The sequence below is a fragment of the Littorina saxatilis genome, linkage group LG15 (genome assembly GCF_037325665.1).
Source record: "Littorina saxatilis isolate snail1 linkage group LG15, US_GU_Lsax_2.0, whole genome shotgun sequence".
Lineage (NCBI taxonomy): Eukaryota > Metazoa > Mollusca > Gastropoda > Littorinimorpha > Littorinidae > Littorina > Littorina saxatilis.
Genome location: NC_090259.1, coordinates 9,621,441 through 9,644,783, shown reverse-complemented (window position 1 = coordinate 9,644,783; position 23,343 = coordinate 9,621,441). Strand labels below are relative to the sequence as shown.

The following is a 23,343-nucleotide window of genomic DNA, read 5'->3' as shown; positions in this document are numbered from 1 at the left end:
TGTTTTGCGCGTTTATCTCCTTTCCTTCGTGCGCCGGCAAAGCCGGCGCAGGCAGAGCCGGGTCCCAGGCACAGCCTGGTATTCGGCTCTACTTCTTCCCGGTGAAGCCGGTAACCCGCGAAGCGGGTAATCATCTAGTGTATATATATGTATATAGCTGTGATGGAAATGCATACGAAAGTGCTTTAATGTTTTGGTTTCATGTGAAATTATTTTGAATGGTTTTTATTTTGCTGGCAGCAACCTGTGCTTCTCCTGTGAGATACAATGGAACCTCCCATTTAAAGACTCCCTTTTTTTAAAGACCTAATATTCTCATACTTTTTTGGCTCACGTAAGTGTAGCCTATGCGATCGTAACTTTGTCTGTCTGTGCGTGCGTGCGTATGTGCGTGCGTGCGTGCGTGTGTATGTCTGTGGTAGAAACTCTAACATTTGAAGACGTCACATTACATTGACGTCACATTATGACGTAAGAGGGTTAGACGTCACGCGAAGGAAGTACTGAAAGTCTCGGTCATTATTATTTTGAGCGGGCCAAGACTAGTTGGCAGTCGTGTCCCTGTAAGTAGGCTACATGCAGACAGACAGATCTAGATCTAGTGTCTCGCTTTCTTGCACAGTTTCACCTATGCTCTTTCTGTGTGTGTGTGTGTGTGTGTGTGTGTATGTGTGACGGAGTGATTGAGTTTGTGTTACTGTTTGTCGATTTCTTACGTGAGCCTTGATGGCTTCGCCTCTTGTTTTTGTAGGTCTTAAAAAGGTGGTTCCACTGTTTAAGATATTGTATTGTTTAGTATTGTACATGTATTGTAATGTATGTTCCCGACACAATTGAAGAAATAAGCAGAAAATGGTCAAAGGTATTGTATTGTAGACTGTTCGACTGGTAATATATTATTACGTATGCATGGCAAAGTTTGTTTGTGAGTGCGTTTGTATCTGTCTGACATGTGTGTGTTTGTGTGTGTGTGTGTGTGTGTGTGTGTGTGTGTGTGAGTGCGTTTGAGACACTGAGAGAGAGACATACAGACAGAAACAGAGAATGTGCTTGTACGCATGTACGATGTATTAACATTGTGTGTGACATATTCTAGGTTCTTTTCACACACACACACATACACACCCATACACATGCACACACACATGCACACACACACACACACGTGCACTCTCTCTCTCTCTCTCTCTCTCTCTCTTCTCTCTCTTCTCTCTTCACAAAAAAGCATACAAAATCAAGCAGCATATACTGTACACTATCATTTTTATTGCCTCCTTTGCAAGAGCGAGAAGAAGATCAAGGCATACATGATATACTACATAACACCTCTCTGTCCAATGTTTTCAGATGTAGTTACACATTTTTATTGCTAATTCATCTGTGTCATAATTATCAATGCAAATGGCTGCACTCAGCCATTTTGTAAAAGAAGCATCTGGACAAACACTTCAAATATTTTGTTAATTGTAAAATCTCAAACACTTTGAACACTTTTACTTTTGTTCACATACATTTAAAAAAAATTGATCTGTAGCAATACAAATAGTAACTTGCCCATCTCCAAAAAAAAGAAGAAAAAAAAAGGTTGGTGGGAATAAGTGGAAAATGGCACCTGCAAGTACACTTTTACGCATACACAAATTCGTAGTAAAAAAAAAAAGATAAACTCATTTGCATAATTTTCAAGCAATAATTATAATCGGTGTTTTAAGTAGAAAATGTCACAAACTTACTCCATCACAATCAATTAACTTGGCTTTTACACTTGTGACCACAGGCTGTGTCAATAACCCGCTACCAACAGCAAAACAGCACGAGTTAACTCTTTCCTCGACACATACCAACATTACTAAACTCTTTCTGGACACAAACCAGCAATAATAAACTCTTTTTTTCGACACAAATTCCCCATCATTTAACCCCTATCCAAACACAACGTGAGTTCCGACAAAACTGCTGACTGTACTCACACTCAGCGGTGGGGGGGATGTTCAATTCTTTTATTTCTGAACAATACAAAAATATTCTCTATCAAAAAGGTCCTGTCCGGCAACGAAGATGTCATCAAACAGCGGTTTTAAATTCGTCGATACAAGGCAAGGCAATAAATCAGCAGGACACAGAGAAGCGCAGCTTAAAATGGCATGCATGTTTACAGTGCTAAGCTCATTGCGACAGATAGAAAGGGAGACAAGAACTGTACAAGGGGGGGGACAACTGGAATTCGTGCACTTTGCGCGACGCTAGAGCTACTAACCACTCGAATACATTGGACAAGCCTTAAATAAAAAACATGCACATTTAAAAACGAGTCGTACGAAATCATTAAAAACACAGGTATGGTTGATGACAAAAGATGTACGCATCAGATTGTACTGATATCCACACAAAACGTTTGAGATAGATAACAAACATTTTTGACATTTGCTTTAATGTTAATTCTTTCTTGCAAAATGATACTGAAAAGAACCTCTTCATGTGTATCTACTTAACTTTTTGTTCTGAAGCACTGTGTAAAAAAAAAGGAAAAGCTGACTTAAAAATACTTGCAAAAATATGTTCAGATTCAGTACTTCATAATATGAGCAAACAAATCAGACACTGTGAAAACTGATTAGTTATATTAACAGTAATATTGCTGAAAAGGAAGACCATGAACAAAAAAATGTCGGTATTACAGACACAAGCACAAAGACTTGTGTTCACAGACACACACTCACACACACACACACACACACACAACAGCCGTTCATAAATTAAAAAAATTGAGGATAAAATGAAAAAAGCACCCAGGAAACTAATCCATCTAACCTGCATAACTTAACAGTTAAAATTCATCCTAAAAAAGCAATTCCACCATCGACAATACAATCTTTTTCAGCGAATACAGAATTTCGACAAATGCTAATTTGTAACTAAATTCAAACTGACGTTCTGGATAACTTAAACTGGACTATCATTTTCTCCCGAAAAGTTGAAAAATAAATGTTTAATCTCGTTCACATACATAGCTGGGAAATAACCTGCCAACAAAATTGCAAACTAGTGCAAAGCTGTAAACGTTTTCGACAGCTGTTATGGTTTTGCTTGTGAAGATCCTAGAACACTAACTTGCACATGGTCAAAAAAATTCAAAATCTATTCATAGCAAAAACATAAATCAGACTAAAAATCTACAGGGGAAAACTCTATACAAAATGTACAATGGTCATAGTATAATGATAATGTAATGATACAAACAATCACGACACACACAAATACAGAGATGGATACAAAAAGAAAACCATGACATAACACAATCAAAAAGGCTTGTCCGAGCGCAATCGCAACCCTCCGTTAATATCATTCTCTAACAGAACTTCAACTTGAGTAGACATTTTGATGAAGGCAAACACATGTTTGTGACAATGAACGTTTTAACATACATTCCGTAAAGAAAACAAACTAAAAGTTAAAAAAAAAAAAAAAAAATCATGAGAGAAAAACCAAACAGGAAAAATGACATACATACACACACATATCTAATCATTTTTCTTCAATTTCCCAAGAACAATTCCTGAACACAATTAAATTTATGACAATGGACAGACGTTTGATGCTGAATGAAACTGAATGAATTGAATCGTGAATGAAGAAAAGAATAATGAGAAATGAAGAGTGAATCCCTAAACGACCATGAATTGGAATGGCAATTTCCCATACTTCGCTCTCCGAGAAAGAGAGCGAGAGCTTGGTCCGTGGAATTAATCATTTGACGAGTTATGTGAAATTATTTCCCCCTGTAACAGTACGCATGATGCAAGCTCCCAGAATGCACCATGTTAGAGATCATTACGTGTAAGGACAGCGCGTGTCACGATTTTTCTATCTTATTTCAGTGAAGAATTTTACTGGCTTTTAAATGAACAACAACAGAACAGTGAAAACAAGCTGCACGAACAAGATAATGACAATAAAATTGTTGATAATCGTGGTAACTACGCTGAACGGCCATTGAATCAGTTTATCAACAAAAAAGTAAAACAATCATTCAGTTTATCAATAAAAAAAAAAAGAAACACATTTTTTTTAAAAAGAACACGAAAAAAATACAATAACTGAAAACTAAGCTGCCTTGAAAATGTTGATTGAGAGGACAGTACGTTTTGCCCTGCAGTCCGGACTGACGATCTAACAGCAAACGACAAGAAGAAGAAGAAAATATTGATTGTGTAACTGCTTTGACTTTTTCTCATGAATGTCTCAACTTTGATGCGTTCTTGTGTGTTCAAAGTGTTAGTGTGCCATTTTTTTCATATAACTTGCGTGCGTGTGTACTTATGCATGCATGTGTATATGGTATCTTCTGCACAAAGTGCTTACTTTGACACTATAACAAAATCAAAAAGAAAGTACACTTGACAAAAAATCATAGACAGTAGTAACCCCAAAATTCAGAGTAATGCAAACAAACTGAAACTTCAGCTAAATTCAGGACTGCAACAGGTCTTTTGTCCCTGTATGTCCCTTCCCCCACACACGCACACGCAAAATCCACAAACATTTCTGTAATTTCACCATACGACATACAGACACGCAACACACCTAGAGGAGGTCAACTCTACACAGATGAGCTTGTCTACAAGGCTTTAAAGGTTCCATCACAGAAATAACATTCGCGTTGCCATAGTAACAGGATTTGACTGATTTGAAGCGAATGATCACTCGCTGAAAGTGTTCACAAAAATTATCTGTTGATACTAAAATTGGTAAGGCACTGGCTTTGAAAAATTGCACATACAGTCTACAGCAAGAAGAAGACCACAACCAGATACAATGGAACTGCCGAGCAAACAGTTTGATACAGAGTCCAAATTCAATTAAATAATTAATTAAATAACTAATTAATGTATCCACTGTGGGATCAGCAAAGATTTTTACAGAGAGTTCAAAATAATACTAATAGTTAACAAAAGTACAATCTAGAAGAGGAGCAAGATTAGAACAGGCAGATGCTCTGAGTTAGCAATTTGATCTGAACCATGATTTCAACATTTAAGTTGGATTAGAAACTGGACTTGCGTCCATATTTACACCATTCATACTGAAATGAAAACATTAATCTGAAAGAGAACTCTAATCTACATTCTAATTTATTAGAAGAAAGAACTAAGGTCTGTGTAAGACTTTGTAATCGAAAGAAATAGTTCAGACCAATCAATTTAAGAATACAAACTTGAATGAGATTTTGAAACCATAATAAATTGTTCAGACCATTCAATTTAAGAATATAAAATTGAATCAGACTTTGAAACTAAAATAATGGTTTAGAACAGAAAACGGTTCTTAGCCAAAGAACTTACAAGCATTTGCGTCCTCTGCACGCTATATCTAAATCACAAAGTAGTTCTGTACATTTTGTGCTGTGTCACTGAGCGTTGAAAGCTCTTCTAAGGAGCCCAACCACGTATAATATACAAAGACTTATTCACTTTCAACACACACATATTTTAAAAAACACACAAAATAAACAGATGCAAATACTGTTTCAATATCACTTAAAATCTAAACATTTTTGCAACCTTTCAAAATTAAAAATTGTAATTTGAACTGAGAAAGTTTGTGACCCTTCTGTAGAAGTTGTTCGTTTAAGTATGTTTCTTTTGTTTATATCACCTTGTGTTGTCACAGACAAAAAAAATAGACCACAATATCTCAACAGAATACAAATTTGATCACTGATTATCATACATAGTATAGCAGCAGGTTTGAACATTAAAACATTTTTGATCAAATTTAATATCATACACAGGCCAGCTGAGAATTGTAAATGTTCTTATTATTCGTTTTAGATTTAAAACGAACGAGGACAACAAATAGTACAACCCTCTAAAGAGACTTTGTAAAAATTTGATTCAAACATGGGCTCAGAAAATTTTTATTTTCAAATTTACCAGACAATTGACAAATAAACTCTATACTAAAGGGGGTAAACTCCAAACACAACAATCTCTAATCACCAATACTGAGTAAAATCATTATTTTGATCGTCGAAAAGGGATAGATCTCCCTCTTCGATACCTACCACTTGATAATTTCAGTGCATAAATTTTATCAGAAAAAAAGCAAACACAAACACATTTACAGCATACAATTCAAACCATCACAGCGAAACGTTGCTCTGTTTAAGTATCTATCATTTTCTAACGGTCGTTGAATGAACAACCGTTTCCAGTAAACTGTGGCGACTTGCATTTGCAGTGATTTAAAAATTGGGACTTTCAGAATAAAATCAGAAAAACCCTGAACATAAATCCTGCATCAACTAAGCACAGATTTTCAGCTCCATTTGCTGTATCCTTACAGCCTATCATCAACAGAACGAAATGTTTGGCAGAGGTAGACCTATACTCTAGTACAATGTAACTGGTAAGTTTTCCTTGATCAGGGCAAGCAAGCTAGTAACTAACTCAGTAACTGCAACCACACTTTTTCACCGTGACATGTTACCTTTCACCTGACATGTTACCTTTCACCTGACATGTTACCTTTCACCTGACATGTTACCTTTCACCTGACATGTTACCTTTCACCTGACATGTTACCTTTCACCTGACATGTTACCTTTCACCCAGGCATCAAAAACAGTTTTCTTACCCTGTACTTCAAGTTATACTTCGCACGAAAGACTTCCTGAATGGGGTTTTGTGTGTGTTTTTTTGATTACAAAAATAGCTTTAAATACACTGTATTCCCTTTTTCCTCCAGTGAAAAAACACTCACTTCTTCTTTGTTGAATCTCAGCCATAAAATGCACCTAAATGTTCTTTTCTTCTAGTGCTGAAAAGAACTTGAAAACAACAATAGGAGTTGGAAGTGCAACTTACATATATCTGAGCTTTAAATTTCCACCCTGCAAAGTACTGGGTATAGCTTACAGAAAATCCACGAAACTGGGGTGGGGGAGTAGCAAACCTCCCTAAACCTTATCACAAAGTAAAATTCATGTTTAAAACCTCGCTTTTCAGTCATGCACTCCTGTGAAGCAACCACTCTTCTTTCTGTCACGCAATAACGGCACAGCGTGAGATGAATAATGTACATTAATGTAAAACGCAATAAACACAAATAAAAATTGGTGGGATGGTAGGTCGCTGCCTGTCATATCAATGTTGAAGAAGATCTCGATAGCTAGCAGACATTTCAGAAATACATACATGTGCAAACATACTAGTCAGTGTTAGTTACAGTCATAGATTTCATAGTTCATTTCATAGTCATAACTCCCATCGTTTCTAGCTCCAAACTGGATACAAACAAACACAGTATTTTTTGTATTTCTATCAATCTGAACACATCCCAATTCCTGTCAATTTGCAAATGTTAAAAAAGATACATATAAAATCCCTTCCCACAAATTTCTCTCCCCCAAATCGCCAACACTGTGCGTAAAGTTAGAGTCAGGTCCGTTCTACTACAAAATGGTCACGGATTCCAACACTGCTTGGCAACCATCGTCAGTCGCCTAGCAACTGTCATTCAGGAGGCAGCAGTGTGTTGCTGAGTTCTGTAAGGCTTGGGGATGGTACATGAACACACACATGTTTTGCACAGTCGAAACAAGAAAATGTAACTGTCAGCGCACGAATGACAGCAGACACTTTGTAATGGTGTTGGCCCCCTGATTATAGTGTTGGCCTGCCTCTTCGAAATAAAAGTGCACCCTGTTATTTTCTCTCTCTGTCTTCTGTCAAAATACTCAGCAACTGGCTTGAACAGAAGACATTGCTCCAGTCTTTAACGACGAAATCAAACACCCATGAGCTTTCAGGATTTCAGATGCTCACAAAGTTCTTGCTACTGCTGCGCTGCTCTGAAATTTACAGCTTCAGTGATGCGGGATATCGAGATCAACGGCAGCATTCAACTTATCTGCGGCTGTTTAAGTTTGACACACTCTGCTGTGCTTCTGGTGAAAACCATGGCGCAGAGTGAACCCAGGCATGCTCAAAACTGGCACCTTTCAAACCCCAGCCAATGGTGTGTTTTTTTCTTCAAATGTTTGAAAAAAAGCTGTGCTTGGTGAGGCTATACTGCGTAATTTCCTTGACCAAGGGTTTCATCTGGGACGAACAGTCACATCCTGCCCTACGTGGAGTCACAGAGCTTCGAGCTTCGACACAATCAGACTCAAATCTTGCTCTGTCAAAATGGGGGTCTCGGTCTGACCAAATGCACGACCAGCGACAGAGACCGCAACAGACTTCAGAAGCTGTGCAGCCAGTCATTGAGTCAAGTCACAGACAGATTCAACAGACTTCTGACTGTTGGAATCTTTTAAGCTTGATCAACGACGCAGCAAATTTCAACAGACTTCTGAAGCTGTTAAAATTTGCAGCCAGATTTAACAGAGTTCTAACTCAATCAAAACCTTTGTCAAGCATGATCATAGCATCTCTGACTTTGTTCTTTTTCTGTGGGTGTCGAAATCGAAAATTTTTATCTACATTTTGATTTGATTAATATACTTACCCGAATCACATAATTGCATTGACCCACTTAAGATGCTTAGGTTATGATAGAAGCTACCCCGTCTAGGTATAAGGGGAACAACCCCAACTAAAAAAGTGACTGCACCAGCATGACTGACACCCTGGGTTACGTCCCATGTAGCCTACTACGTCATCAATGGTGCTGGTCACGTGATACCCCTTCAATCGACTAATAGCATACTAAAAAGATCGAGCGGGGCAGGCGGGAGGGAATTACTTATGTGATTCGGGTAAGTATATTAATCAAATCAAAATTTAGATAAAAATTTTCGATTATAATTACATATTACTTACGCCGAATCACATAATTGCAGATAACTCCAACCAGGTGGTGGGTAAGATCGAAGAAGATCAAACTCACTCTTAAATTCTGGAGAGGCATTGTCCCGTTGCCACCAAAGCAGGAAGGGACCTAGATCCATCGTTACAGATAGATCCATACTGCCAGAAGGCAGCAATGTCTCCCTATGAAACTGATAAAGACAAAAGCCGAGCACCAGTAAGCTGTGTGCAGGACATCATCCAACCTCCCAGACCGTAAAACGGCCGAGGAGGAGGCCCAGGCCCTGGAAAAAGAGCTCGGGCTGAGCCTAGGGGAAAGATAGCCCAAGGCGGAGGGAAAGAGAATCCCTTGCCAAAAACTGGCCCACTGCCAAAAATCAGGAAAAGAGCCGGTGAGAAAGAAAACATCTAGCTCACTCTAAAACCCTTGCCAGGAACTGGCCCACTGCCAAATGACAGAACGAGGACCGAGAACCATCCTAAATGACAGTCGCAATGCCGCTCAGGCAAAAAATGCGAAAGACAGCATCAGAGAGCCCGTAAGCTGTGCTCAGCACTTCTTCCCATCTCCTGAACCATAAAAAACAGCCCAGAAAGGGGCTCAAGTCTTGAATAACCCGAGCCGAGTAGAGGGACAGACAAGCTGCCGCCCCCCCCCCCCCTTACTAATGGAAGGAAATGCCAAAAACCCTGGAAACGACCAAGCGTAAGGTTGACCGATCATAAATGAAAGGCACCAACCTTCCCCAGGACCGTAAGACAATCATGCCAAAGTTTAAAGCCTTGGCATGGAGAGAGGCCCGAAAGGCCGGAGAGATAACGGTCAGCTCCAGAGAGGAGTGACCTGATTCCGAGAAAGAGAGAGAGACGTCTGAGTACAAAAAACCAGAGTCAAGCTCAAAGAAAAAATCTCAGAAGAGACGGTCACCAGAAGTCCACTACCAGTCCATGCAGACGCATAGAGGGAGGTAAACAGAGGAAGAAGCGACCTACGAAAAGTGTAAGCCGCCAGCAGAGCGGAGAACGCGGTGGCCAAAGCCTGATGTGACCGGTGACTCTAACCGAAATGACTAAAGTCAGAGTGATCACAAAGCAGTCTGCTTGTAGGTAAATGAAAGAAAATCAAAAACCCAAAACAGAAACGAGACTGGAAAGGAAAAACAGAAAACCGTGAAGCTAACCAGCCTTAAGACTCCCTGAACGAGAGTTCTCAAGAAGAAGGGCCCGAAGTAAATTTCGCGGCCGACCGAGCCCAGAAAATTCCTGAGTCTGGCTGAAAAACCAAACACGTCTGATACCTCAGAACCGAGAATCAGACACGGAACACAACAGGCAAGAGTCCGTAAAAGTTGCAAGTGGTAGAAGGGTGACCGTAACAGGCAACCCACCCCACCGGAAGTCGGCCCGACTCTCCTCATGGCAGGATGAGGGAGAAGAGGAAGACACAAAATCAAGAGACACGGAGACCGTAGTCGCCCATGCCAGGCAGGAGACTATTACACGGGCTAAGGCTGAGAGCCGTAATGCCCGTAGACCTGCCATCAAAGATGCTGGGCTGAAAGCCCGCACCAAGAAACCAGGAAATTAACTAGACCTCTACCGAAAGGGGAGGGATAGCCAATAAAGCTGAGAAAAGTGATAGGCCACAAGAATGACCCCTCACCATGCATTGCTAAAACCAATGCAAACTCAGTAAAATCTGAATGTAACGTCCGAGGCCAACTCAAGTAAACCTTAAGTTTGGACAAAACACCAGAACAAGTCCGATCGCTAGAGAAAGACAGAGTCAAAATCGGCGAAAGACCCACTAGGACCGAGTCCAAAAGAGCAAACAACAACCACCACCACCAACGGATGAAATGGCTGTTGCACCAGCCGAGGCTAAAAAACCCGGAAGCCCTAAAGCCGGCTGTTGTTCCCAAAAACACCGACTAAGACGTCTGTGAAAGGAAGAACCTCTCCGGATAAACCTGAGCTAAGGACTTAGCCTGAACAAGCTGAGTCTGCTTAGGTAGAGCCCGTTTTGCTGCTTCAAAGCTTGAAGAGCAAAAGAAGAGACCTGAAGGTCCCTACAAATCTTTATCTCCTTGGAGGCCAGGAGGCCAGGGAGGCCTTGGAAGCCAGGAGACCTTAGAGGCCAGGAGGCCTTAGAGGCCTTGAAGGCCAGGGGGCCTTGGAGGCCAGGGAGACCAGGAGGCCTTGGAGGCCTTAGAGGCCAGGAGGCCTTGGAAACCAGGAGACCTTAGAGGCCAGGAGGCCTTAGAGGCCAGGAGGCCTTGGAGGCCAGGAGGCCTTGGAGACCAGGAGGCCTTGGAGGCCAGGAGGCCTTAGAGGCCAGGAGGCCTAGGAGGCCAGGAGGCCTTGGAGACCAGGAGGCCTTAGAGGCCTTGGAAGCCAGGAGACCTTAGAGGCCAGGAGTCCTAAAAGGCCAGGAGGCCTTGGAGACCCGGAGGCCTTGGAGGCCTAAGAGGCCAGGAGGCCTTGGAAGCCAGGAGACCTTAGAGGCCGGGAGGCCTTAGAGGCCAGGAGGCCTTGGAGACCAGGAGGCCTTGGAGGCCTTAGAGGCCAGGAGGACTTGAAGGCCAGGAGGCCTTAGAGGCCAGGAGGCCGAAGAGAGACCCATCCACCAAGGGTGAAGAACTAAGGGTGTCTCTCATTGATTCCTCACAAAATAGGAATGGGCGAGGAACAAGTCCCGTCTGTACATGACCGTATGGGCATTGTGCAGCGAGGAAGGCCTTCTCTGCTCTAAATTCGCCCTAGCAAAGGTGGAGAAAGCATCCCCTGCGTCTTGCTCTTTACTGAGTGTAAAGGGCGCCAAGGACTCCGTAAAGGAGTGTCTCCAAAATGGAAGCAAGTTCCAAAAGCTGTCTGCCCACTTCCTCAGAGGGGAAGAGAGTCTGCTCAGAGAGCAGGGGACTCGAAACGTTCCCCAAAGACGAAGTTCCGGCGTGACCGGCAAAGGTGCACGCCGAGGGGCAAAAGACGACAGCAAATTCCGGGACATCTCGGGCAAAGGCAACTTCCTCTGAGCCGCTAATGTCCCGAAGCTGGGAAGGCCGGAGCCTGAAGCCCCTTTCCTGCAAGTCAACGGCCAAACTTCACCCCTGACTAAGAGGAGGATGAGAGGCGTCGAAGACCAAAGGCACAGGAAGTGAGAAGAACGGCAGAACCCACTACCGAAGTGTGTGGTAGCTGCTAATCCGCCTGAGGCAGGGAGCCTGCAAGCCCAAAGGGCACTGCTGACGAAAAAACCAGACTCAAACCAGATGGGACCGTAGCAGGTCCACTATCCAGTGAGCCCCCACTTCCGGCCGGAGCCAGAAGCGCAGAGGTCGCGTACGATCGCCGACATAAGGCAAGGTTCAAACCGAACGTGACCGTAGTCTGTGCACTAACCAGTGAACCTACGCTTCCAGCCGGAACCAGACGCAAAGCTGTCGCGGACGACTGCTGAAGTAGGGCAAGCTCGAACCAGAAGTGACAGCAGCCTGTGCACTAACCAGTGAGTTCACGCTTCCGTCCGCAGCCAGAAGCGCAGAGGTCGCGTACGACCACCGCCGTAAGGCAAGGTTCGAACTGAACGTGCCAGTAGCCTGTGCACTAACCAGTGAACCGATACTTCCAGCCGGAACTGGAAGCACAGCCGTCGCGTACGACTGCTGCCGTAGGGCAAGGCTCGAAACCGGACGTGACAGCAATCTGTACACTAACCAGTGAACCTACGCTTCCGGCCGTAACCGGAAGCGGCGCTGTCGCGGACGACTGCTCAAGTAGGTAAAGGCTCGAACCAGAAGTGACAGCAACCTGAGCACTAACCAGTGAACCTACACTTCCGGCCGGAACCGGAAGCCCAGCTGACACTGACGACTGCTGACGTAGGGTAAGGCCCAAACCGGACGTGACAGCAGCCTGTGCACTACCGGTGAACCTACACTTCCGGCCGGAACCGGAAGCGCAGCTGCCGCGGACGACTGCTGACGTAAGGCAAGGCTCAAACCGGACGTGAACGTAGTCCGAACACTAGCCAGTAAGCCTTTTACTTCCGGCCTGAGCCGGAAGCAGCTGTCGCGGACGACTGCTGACGTAAGGCGGGGTTCGGTCCGGACGTGAACGCAAGTCGCTCACTAGACGGTGAACCCCTACTTCCTGCGAAAGCAGGAAGCCCAGCTGTCGGAACCGACTGCTGGAGTACGGAGAGGTTCTGACCCGACGTGAACGCAAGTCGCTCACTAGCAGGAGAACATCCGATTCCGGAAACCGGAAGTGCAGCTGCCGTAAACGGCTGCTGCAGACACCAACCTTGTTGTGGCCGGATCCCCGGAGGGACATGCACTGTTGCGCTACCGCAAGCGGAAGGCAACAAATGCCGGCCAGGAAGAGGAGAAGAAGATCCCCACGGGACCGTCCAGAAACATCACGGTGGACAGCAGCCTGGTCCGGAGAAGACCCAGCGTCTGAAGGAGAGAACGTCGCCTAACCCCCAGGCGGGGGGCAGAGCTGACGACGAAGTCCGCCGCGGCAAACCTCGCGAACGAGGGAATCCATTTCTGGAAATAAGCAAAAGATAAGGGCAGACCCCAGAGCCCTAGACTCTGGAGCCGAAACAGACGTAAAACGACAGCCTTAGAGGCCAAGACGGACGGCTGAGAGCCAGACGGCCAATCGTCCGTAACAGAAAAACGGCACAGAACAACGTAAAAAATAGCCTAAAATAGTGCCAATATGAACAACAACGGCGTTCTTCAAAAGAAGAGGCTGCTGAGGGATAGAGCTTAGAAGGGCCCCAAGCCCTAACCCTCGGCCTTAGCTCCCTCTAATCGAAAATTTCTTAGTTAAATTTTCATTTAATTAATATACTTACCCGAATCACATTAGCATTGAGTCACCTGAGATGCTTATCACTGAAAAACGCTTACCCGGCCAAAAACTTAAAGGGAAGCAACCCCATCACCAAAACGAAAGTGAAAGTAGCTTTGGTAATGGACCAGCACACTGGGAGTTACCTCCCATACGGATGTGTGCCATGCCACTTCCTCTAGGAACGCATGCTTATTCTCATACGGCTTTAAATAATAAAACCATAAGCGGGGCAGGCGGGAGGGAATACAGTATGTGATTCGGGTAAGTATATTAATTAAATGAAAATTTAACTAAGAAATTTTCGATTAAATAACATATTCTTACTCCGAATCACATTAGCAGATAACATCAACAAGGCGGTGGGCTAGAAATGAATCAAACTCACCATCAAGTTCTGGACAGGAACTGGCCTGCTGCTATGAGCGCTGGAAGGCCTCTGGAGCCATCCTGCCGAAGAGCTGTGACGTCCCGAAGATAAAAGTTTATGAAAACATCTTCGGAACGCCAATACGCAGTTGTCAGCACCTCCTCTAAGCGTCTGGAGCGCAGAACTGCCAGAGAGGATGCCCACGCCCTCGTTTCATGGGCTCGGGCCGAGTCAAGTGGCAAGGAGGGCATGCCCCCCCCCCTTTTTGTGTGACTCCACTCATAAGCTTGCTTGATGAGCGAGGACACCCACCGGGCCAACGTTACCTTCGACAAATCCTTCTCGCGCCTAGTAAGGAGTGAGATAAACAACAACTTCTGAGAACTAGACCGGATCGGCTGAGTCCGGGCTAAGTACAGACGGAGAGCCCTCACAGGGCAGTTGACCGAATCAGGGTCGTCCGGGGCCAACGCGCTGGTCAGAGCCTTAACTCTAACCAGCGGAGAGGCCTGCCCCGGAGACTGATTCTTGGCCAGGAAATCCGGCCGGAAACGCAAAGATGCGGAACCGTCCGGCTCAAAAGAGATATCTCCAGGCTGACCCGACAGAGCGTGGACCTCGCTACCCCGTCGGGCCGTAGCCAGCAAAAGGAGAAACAGCGCCTTGCGAGTGACATTGAACAGACTGGCCTCGCTTAAAGGCTCAAACTCCGCAGAACGAAGAAATTCCAGTATTAAAAACAAGTCCCACTTGGGAGCGGGCAAACGAGCTTTAGCTTCCTTAAGAGCAGCCCCTTTAATGACTGCCGCTATAACGCCATCTACACGAACAGAACGACCAATCTGCTTAAGAGTCGACGAGATAGCGGAACGTCGGACCCTCAAAGAGGAGACCGAGGCACCCTGAGAAGACAGGAAAGAGAGGTGGTTAGCGACCTGCATAGAGCGCGGAGCCACCGAACTCACCCCTTTAGCTGAACACCAGGCAGTCCATGCCTTCCAGTGGGAAGCATAAACTGAAGAGGTGGATGCTCTATGAGCACGAGCCACCAAGTCCAGAGTCAAAGACGACGCCCCAGAGCGCTTCAACGAGTCCCGAACAACTTCCACACGTGAAGCTTCAGAAGACTGGGCTCCTCGTGTGGAATGCCTGTTCGGGGCTGCACTAGCTCCCCTCGCACGAGTGCGAGAGGAATGGGGGGTCCTTGGGCGAGCCGAAGAAGATCTGGATACCAGACCTGCGACGGCCACAGAGGAGCGACCAGAAGAAGAAGGGCCGGCACCTCCATCTCCGCTTTCCGAATTACTCGGCTGAGTAACGGAAAGGGAGGAAAGGCGTACGCCTCCAGGCCCGTCCAGGGAAAGTCCAGAGCGTTCACTCGCCATGCCTGAGGGTCCGGAAATGGCGAGACGAACACCGGAAGCCTCTTTGAGTACCTTGTGGCAAAAAGGTCCACCAGAGGCTTTTGAACCTGGGCCCAAAGGCGAAGCAGTGCCCCGTGAGTGATCGTCCACTCCGACTGAAGCACTGTACCGGAGCGACTGAGCGCGTCCGCCAGAGTGTTCAGCCTCCCTGGAAGGTACCTGGCCGAGATCGTGATATGATGCTGAAAGCACCACACCAGGATCTCGCAAGTCCTCTCCGAGAGAGACGGGGACCGCGAGCCTCCCTGCTTGTTGATGTACGCCGCCACTGTCATGTTGTCTGTAAACAGACGAACATGTTTGGCGTACAGGGAGGGCAGAAACTCGGCCAGAGCTAGAGCAACTGCTTCTAGCTCCAACGAGTTGATGTGCCACGAGGACTGCTCCGTCGTCCACAGACCGGAAGTAGTCTGAAGATCCGTGTGTGCCCCCCAACCCTCCTTGGACGCATCTGTAAAGAGGTCCAGGTCGGGGAGGGGCACGACGATCGGAACACCTCTGCAGACCCACTCCGTGTCCAACCACGGAAGAGTCGCAGACTGGAACCATCCCTGCAAAGGGATGAGGGCGTCCCAGTCCACCAGAGGAGAGTCCACAAACGGCTTCAGAGCGAACTGAAGCGGACGTTTGTGGACCCGGCCCAGTGAAACCAGAAGAGCCATAGACTCCATCTGCCCCAAGATGGAGGCGAGCGAGCGGATCGAAGCCATCAGGAGAGGCAAAGTGGAGCGAATCTGAGCTTGGAGCTTGTCCACCCTTCTCTGAGAAGGCTGGACAGTCCAAGCGACCGTGTCGAAAGACATCCCCAGATAAGTGAATGTCTGTGACGGGGTCAGCTCCGACTTTGCTTGGTTGATCGAGAACCCCAACAAGTTGGATTCTCGAAGAACCGTCAGGGTATCCTGCGAACAGCCGCTCTGGGACTGGTTCATGATGAGCCAGTCGTCCAGATAAGCCCGCAGACGGATACCCTGGGACCTCACCAGCGCGCAAACCTGTCTCACCACCATGGTGAAAATCCATGGTGCGAGAGACAGGCCAAAAGGAAGTGCGCGGAACTGGTAGATCTGATCTCCCCACCGGAAACGAAGCCATTTCCGGTCGGCCGGATGCATAAGAACGTGAAAATATGCGTCCGTGAGATCGATCGAGGTCACCCAGTCTCCTGGGCGGAGAGAGTCTCGGACAGAGGCTGGCGTTTCCATCTTGAATTTTATCTCCCTCAAGAAAGTGTTGAGGAGAGATAAATCCAACACGGGGCGCCACCCTCCTGACGCTTTGGGAACGGCGAACAGTCGCCCGTAAAATCCCAGGGAGCTGTGGACCCGAACTCTCTCCACCGCGCCCTTCTGCTCCAGGGAGGCAATTTCCGACTGCAAGACGGAACGTGCTTCCTGCGAGAAGGGGGGCTTGAACCGCGGCGGCACCCGGGTAAGAGGCGCCTTTTCCTCCCGCCAGAGTAGACGGAAGCCCGATCTCACCACTCCCACAATCCATTGGCTGTCTACTACCGACATCCAACGAGAAAGAGCCCGGGAGGGGCCTCCCGCCATCACCAAGGTGGAGGGGGGGAGGGTGGTGAGATCGGGAGCGCTTCATTGGGGGTGTGGCTTGCTTCCAGAGCCGCCACGCCCCCTTCCCGATGCCGTCCTCTTCTTCCCACCACGAGCGGCCGGCAGAGCCTGCCGCTTCTGAGCAGGCTTGGGGTTCGACGATGTCTGAGCCTGCTTCTGCTTAGAAGGCTGAGACTGTTTCACCCCCTTCAGAGTATAGTCAAGGAACTGACTGTCCTTGTTTGACTGAATCTCCTTCTGTCTGGCATCCAGTGCCAGCGAACAGAAGAGAGACTCCTCTGAGACCGGGGAGACTCTCAAGGTCTCCCTAGTAGCCTGATCCGTGAATTGGGACTGCGAGAGGAAGAGATCCCTTCTACAGAGTACCGCTTGCGTGTACTGCAGGGAGGAAAGACGCAATTGTTCCTCATTGACCTTGGCCAAAGCGGTCAAAAGCGCCGAGACATCGTCCGCGTTCTGTTCCTCACTGAGTGTGAAAGGAACCAGAGAATCAGTCAATGCCCGAGACAGAGTCCGAACAAGAGTCTCCGCAATGGAGGCAAGTTCAATCTGCCGGCGTCCAACCTCCTCAGCAGAGAGGAGGGAAGCCTCAGAAACCGGCACAACCGAATCACGTTTGACCGGTTTAGTCAGAAGAGGCAGCAAATCCCGAGAAACCGGAAGGGTAGTCCTAGGAAGTGCAAAAGACGCCAGCCAACTCTGGCTCTGATTGGGCATGCCAATCTTCCTATTGGCCGTAGGCACGAAGGAAGAGGCTTGAGTAGCTGAAGCCACCCACTGCTGGGCTGATTCCGGAACTGGACCAAACGGAAGCAGTAACGGAACAGGAACTGGCCGGATACCACTGCCCGCATGAGCTGGACGAACCAGAGAATGCGCAAGCTGGTACGCCACTGACGGGGACTCAGCGAACCGGAAGGAAGAAACATCTTCCTGTGCCGGCCGGAAGTCCGCCATGGCAGAAGGAACAAATGAAGCGGAAGAATCCGCAGCCACCACTCCCTCAGGGAAATAACGAGACGATACTTCCGCCGCAACGTCAAGAACAGCCTTGAGCTTTGACGGAAACACGCCCCGCGACTCCTCGCTGACCACCGATGGAGCATCAGAATGGTCACGCGAGGAACCATGACCAAAGTCACCAGTTCCGGAAGCAGAATCATGCCCTGGCAAACCGGAAACCGGAAAAGCCTGAGCAGAGATATCATCCTGCTGCCCAAAACCCTGTGAAGGTAAAGGGTAAGCAGAACAACCATCCGCAACAACCGGAGCTGGATGAGCTGACGTCACTCCCCCAACTGAATGGAGTGATGCCTGCTCAAGCCTAGGCCCTTGAAGACCGGAAGGCGCACGCTGTAAACCACTGTCTAGTATCCGGAAGGAAGCACCAGAAGCGGTAGAGGCATATCCGGCCGAAACCGGAAGTGTAGCCCCCGGAACCGCACAAAGCGGAAGTGGGGGCTGCACTGGTTGACTTCGCGATCCGGAAGGACCGGAAGTCAGTGAGAAATCCATCCCGCCGCGACCGCCGTAGCGTGCCGGAGCGGAAGGACCCTCACTTCCGGCGAGTGCCGGAAATGCGACAGTCGAAACCGACTGCCGCCGCTGATCAATCAAATCCGGGGCCTCTAAGGTGATCGCCGGAAAAGAAAGTTCAGCAAGGTATCGGTCGTGAACCGATGCGAATGAGCCTTCCCCCAAGAGGGAACGTCCAGGCGCCTCACGAGGGCTATTGGACAAGCTCTGCTTACCAGCCGACACTGAGGAGTGAGGGCGCTGAACCAAGCCGGAAGTGGCGGGCGTAGAAACGGAAGCCAAGGCCCGTACGTCACTGCCGGAAGCCGGAAACGTCGCACTGCTGACAAAGGACCTCTGAAACTCAGTCTGCACAAGGCTGCGGATTTCCGGCACCAGAGACCTCAAAAGCGAGGAAACCAATGCCCCTTGCCCAGGAGCTAACAATGAAGACGAAGTCTCCGAAGTAGAGGCAGTCACAGAAGTAACAACAATGCTAGGTGCCTTACAAGAAGCAGACGTAGACACTGCGCTAGGCACCGAAATGGGTACAGACATCAACGTGTTATGTTGTAAATCAGTAACAAGAACCGTTGCTTTAGAAGAAGAAGCCTTAGCCTCAATTTTCCCTTTGGGATCTGACTTGCCACGACGCTTGTCTGAATCAGACATGATGAAAACACAAGTGGCAACGCGCAAAAATTTTTACTGAAAACGTAAGTCTAAACGACTGGAAAATTCAGTAAATAAACGCACTAACGCGTTCGCAAAATACGATAGCTAAACTTGCCCCAAAACGGGGACACGGAGAGCTACACACAAAGTCACACGAGCTAGAAACTAACTCACACAACAAAATGGCGAACACAACAAGAAGGCGAAACACGCAAGTTACTGACACACAAGTCCGAAAACGGACAACGCACAGTAACGAAAATACAGCGCAAACACCAACAAACAAACGGGAACGAGCTCACCAAACTGTAGGCTCAGCGAGTAGAAAGCTGGGTAACGTGGCCGGCGGGTGTCACACGAACACGCAAGGGCAGCCACAGAGCGTCAAAAGTGAACCGTCCTCTCCGAGGTGAAAAAGACGTATGAGAATAAGCATGCGTTCCTAGAGGAAGTGGCATGGCACACATCCGTATGGGAGGTAACTCCCAGTGTGCTGGTCCATTACCAAAGCTACTTTCACTTTCGTTTTGGTGATGGGGTTGCTTCCCTTTAAGTTTTTGGCCGGGTAAGCGTTTTTCAGTGATAAGCATCTCAGGTGACTCAATGCTAATGTGATTCGGAGTAAGAATATGTTATTTAATTCTCATTTAACGGCCATGTAAGCACCGAGAGAAAAATAAACAAACAACTGAAACTAGCAAAGTCCGAACGGACGCCAACCTTTCAGAAGCCAGCAAAGAGGGCAGCTAAAACCAGTTAGGAGCTACCAAAGGCAGCTAAACAACTAGCTATACGAAGAGTTAAGCGCCCGAGTACGGACGAAAAAATCAACATAACAACAACATGCTAGCTAAACATGGCGACCCAGGAGGAAGCCACAAGTCTGAAAATAATCAAGTCCGTACAGACACAAACATTTCAGAAGTAAACATGCAATAGAAAAGCACATGCGTAAAAGCTACCGACGGCAGCTACAAAGCAAGCTACAACAGCGTTAATAGACCGAACACGGACTAAAACAACAGAAGCCAGACAACGTGCTAATGCAAATGGCGACCGTGAGGAAGCCAAACAACTGCTGAAAACTTCAGAGTCCAACGGACATGTGAAATTCACAGCAGAAGCAATAAAACATACAAGAAAATATGAACGATCTCACCAGCTGCAAGCCAGCAAGAAGTAGACGGGGGCCGAGGCCGGTGGGTGCCGTAGACACAAAACAAGCCAGAGCAAAAGCGAACACAACCGTCACCCTTGAGTGATAGTAGTCGATTGAAGGGGTATCACGTGACCAGCACCATTGATGACGTAGTAGGCTACATGGGACGTAACCCAGGGTGTCAGTCATGCTGGTGCAGTCACTTTTTTAGTTGGGGTTGCTCCCCTTATACCTAGACGGGGTAGCTTCTATCATAACCTAAGCATCTTAAGTGGGTCAATGCAATTATGTGATTCGGCGTAAGTAATATGTAATTATAATCTGCGGCCGTTCAGGTCACAAGTACACAGGGTCCGTAACTCGCTTGGGCACCCCGGGGGCTTGGGAGATGGGGGGGACGGGACTGGAGATACCCTCTGACCAGTCCGACTGGGGGGACGAGCTTGACCACTGTCCGGGGGAGTCGGGGGAGGGGGTCAGGTAGTGGTCAGGCAAAAAGGTGGACATGTGTTGGGGTGGGGACGAGTCGCTGTGGTGGCTGTGTTGGGAGGGAGGGGTGGGGTACTGCTCCAGATGAGAATAGCCGTGCATCGACTGCTGCTGCTGCTGGGTGGGAGGGGGTTGTTGCTGTTGTTGCTGGGGTAGAGGTTGTTGTTGTTGTGGGGGTTGCTGGTGATGGTGGGAGGGGTGCTGAGGGGGAGAGGGGTGGTGGTGGAGTTGCGTCTGCTGGCTGGCCAGCACTTTTCCGCTCATTGTGTAAACCGGGACGATCTGAGTGTCGCCCGCCACACTCCCCGGCCCGTGATACAGAAAGTTCTGCACGAGAGGTTGCTGCTGTTGCTGCTGTTGATGTTGCTGATGGTGGTGATGCTGTGCAGCGCGTTGCTGCATGGCCTGGATGTGAGTTGGGGAGGTGGGGAGATTCTTGCCCTTGAGGGGAGAGGAGGAGGAGGGGAGGGGGGCAGGGGGGCTGGGGCCTTTGGAGGACGGGGCTAGCAGACTGGGGGGCAGGGCCTGAGTCTGCTGGGGGTGCCAGTCGTGGAGGAAGTTGTTGGTGTTGTAGTGAGCGTTGATGGCGCGGTAGTCATCCAGCGTGGGTGTCTGCATCTCTTCCATCCCGCTCAGCTGCTGCTGCTGCTGATGTTGTTGCTGCAACACCAGTGCCGTATTCTCGTACCTCGGCGGAGGGGTGAGCTCATAATCTTGCGGCGAGCGTGAGTCGAGCGTATACCCGGGCGAGATCGTCCCGACCCCGTCACTCTGCAAGGGAACCACGCTGCCTACCGATTCAGGTGGAGCTCGCTGCTTCTTCTTCGACTTGGGCTTGGCCCCTGTAGCGGGTTTCCCATCGTTGGGCGATATGGGGTTGGACTTGGCCGTGGGCTTGGCTCGCCGCTTGGTCTGCTTGCCCTGCTTGGTGGGCGGGAGGAAGTTGAGGGAGGTGGGGGAGGAGGTGGGTCCCGACATGCACATAGCGCTGGGGGAGCCCACTTTGTACTCGTCCATCAGCTGCACGATGTCGTGGTGACGGCGCTCAAGGGCCACGTCGCGCGGCAGGCGGTCCATGTGGTCCGTGATGTTGCGGTTGGCGTAGTGGTCCAGTAACAGCTGACACACCCTGTAGCTTCCCTCCTTGGCCGCCAGGAACAGCGGGGTTTCATCCTGTAGGGGAAAGAAAAAGGAGTGTGAGACGTGAGAAAAAGAGAAAGGCAAATCTCTACAAACTTTGATTCAGACATCTCTATAAACAGCTTTGTAATAGATAAAAACACCACAAAACACACTTAGTCATTTTCATTTTCATTTGTCATGACTTTATTGTCCCATCGCTGGGAAATTCGGGTTGCTTCCTCCCAGGGGAAAGCTAGCAGCAACGGAGTCACACTATTCAGGTGTCTGCGTGTTTAGGTGTATTCAGCCACCTGCACTTATGGCAGAATGATCGAGGTCTTTTACGTGCCATTGTGGTGACATCGGGGTGGGACATGGCTTCCGTCTCTGGGTCTGCACATAAAGTTGACCCGTGTCCGTCCCGGCCCGAACTTGAACTGCAACCTTTCGATCACAAGTCCAGTGCTCTACCAACTGAGTTACCGGGCCCCCTTCGACACTCATGTTGGTAGCTAGGGAGGGAGGAGTTTCACCCTGCAGGGGATTCCTAGTTTAAGTGTCTTTACAATTTACACCCTTCACAATTATGCAAAAAATCTATTTTCCCAATGTATATAGCTTACACTGTTGGGAGATAAAGATTGGATTTTTTTTAATGGTTTACTACCCGAGTAATTTTCTAAACCCTCTGATTTTTATGATGTAAAGATTATCTTATCACATCTCACACTGAGAGAACCCATAGGGTTGAATAAAAAATTGCTGCAAGATGTAAGCTCACCTTATTATCTTGGGCGTCACGATTAGAGTTTTGTTTGAGCAGTGTCATGACTGCATCAGCGTTATTGACGGCCGCTGCCCAGTGTAGTGCCGTACGACCTGTGATGGCAAACACACAAGGTTAATATCATTTAACAGAAATAACATCAAACTAAATTGATGGGACTAATTATTTCACATTTGTGACCCTCCACCACGAAATGAGTCGCATGTCACCTCGCGCGGTTCTGCGCTAGGCTTGATATAAGTCCGGGGAGTGTCTGGTAAACAGTGTGAGGGTCACCTTAGTCACAGGCTTATAACTCAAACAGTTTTCGCTCTTTTTTAAAACGGTTTTCACCACTGGATAGAGCATAAAAATCTCTTTAGGAAAATGTACAAATATGAAAATCATGCAAAGGTGATATGCGACTCACTCCGTGGTGGAGGGTCACATTTATAATACAGAATTACAGTTCTATGGAAATGCGTTTCGCCTACTTGTTTCTCCACACCAAGCACAGACACACACACCTCCTTTTCATTAAAGAAAAAAGCTCAGCACTTTTCTTCTTCTTCTTCT

General features: G+C 47.5%; 1 protein-coding gene and 1 long non-coding RNA gene across 2 annotated transcripts in view; both read right to left on the bottom strand.

Moving 5' to 3' along the window:
- Window positions 1–23,343, bottom strand: part of LOC138948477 (calcyclin-binding protein-like) — a 45,663-nt gene that overhangs the window by 19,372 nt on the left and 2,948 nt on the right. The window lies entirely within an intron of this gene.
- On the bottom strand, window positions 1,247–8,459 carry LOC138948476 (uncharacterized). The gene is made up of 2 exons (XR_011449997.1): window positions 6,611–8,459; window positions 1,247–6,496 (listed from the first exon to the last, which is right to left on the bottom strand). It is a non-coding gene; the product is annotated as an uncharacterized lncRNA (long non-coding RNA).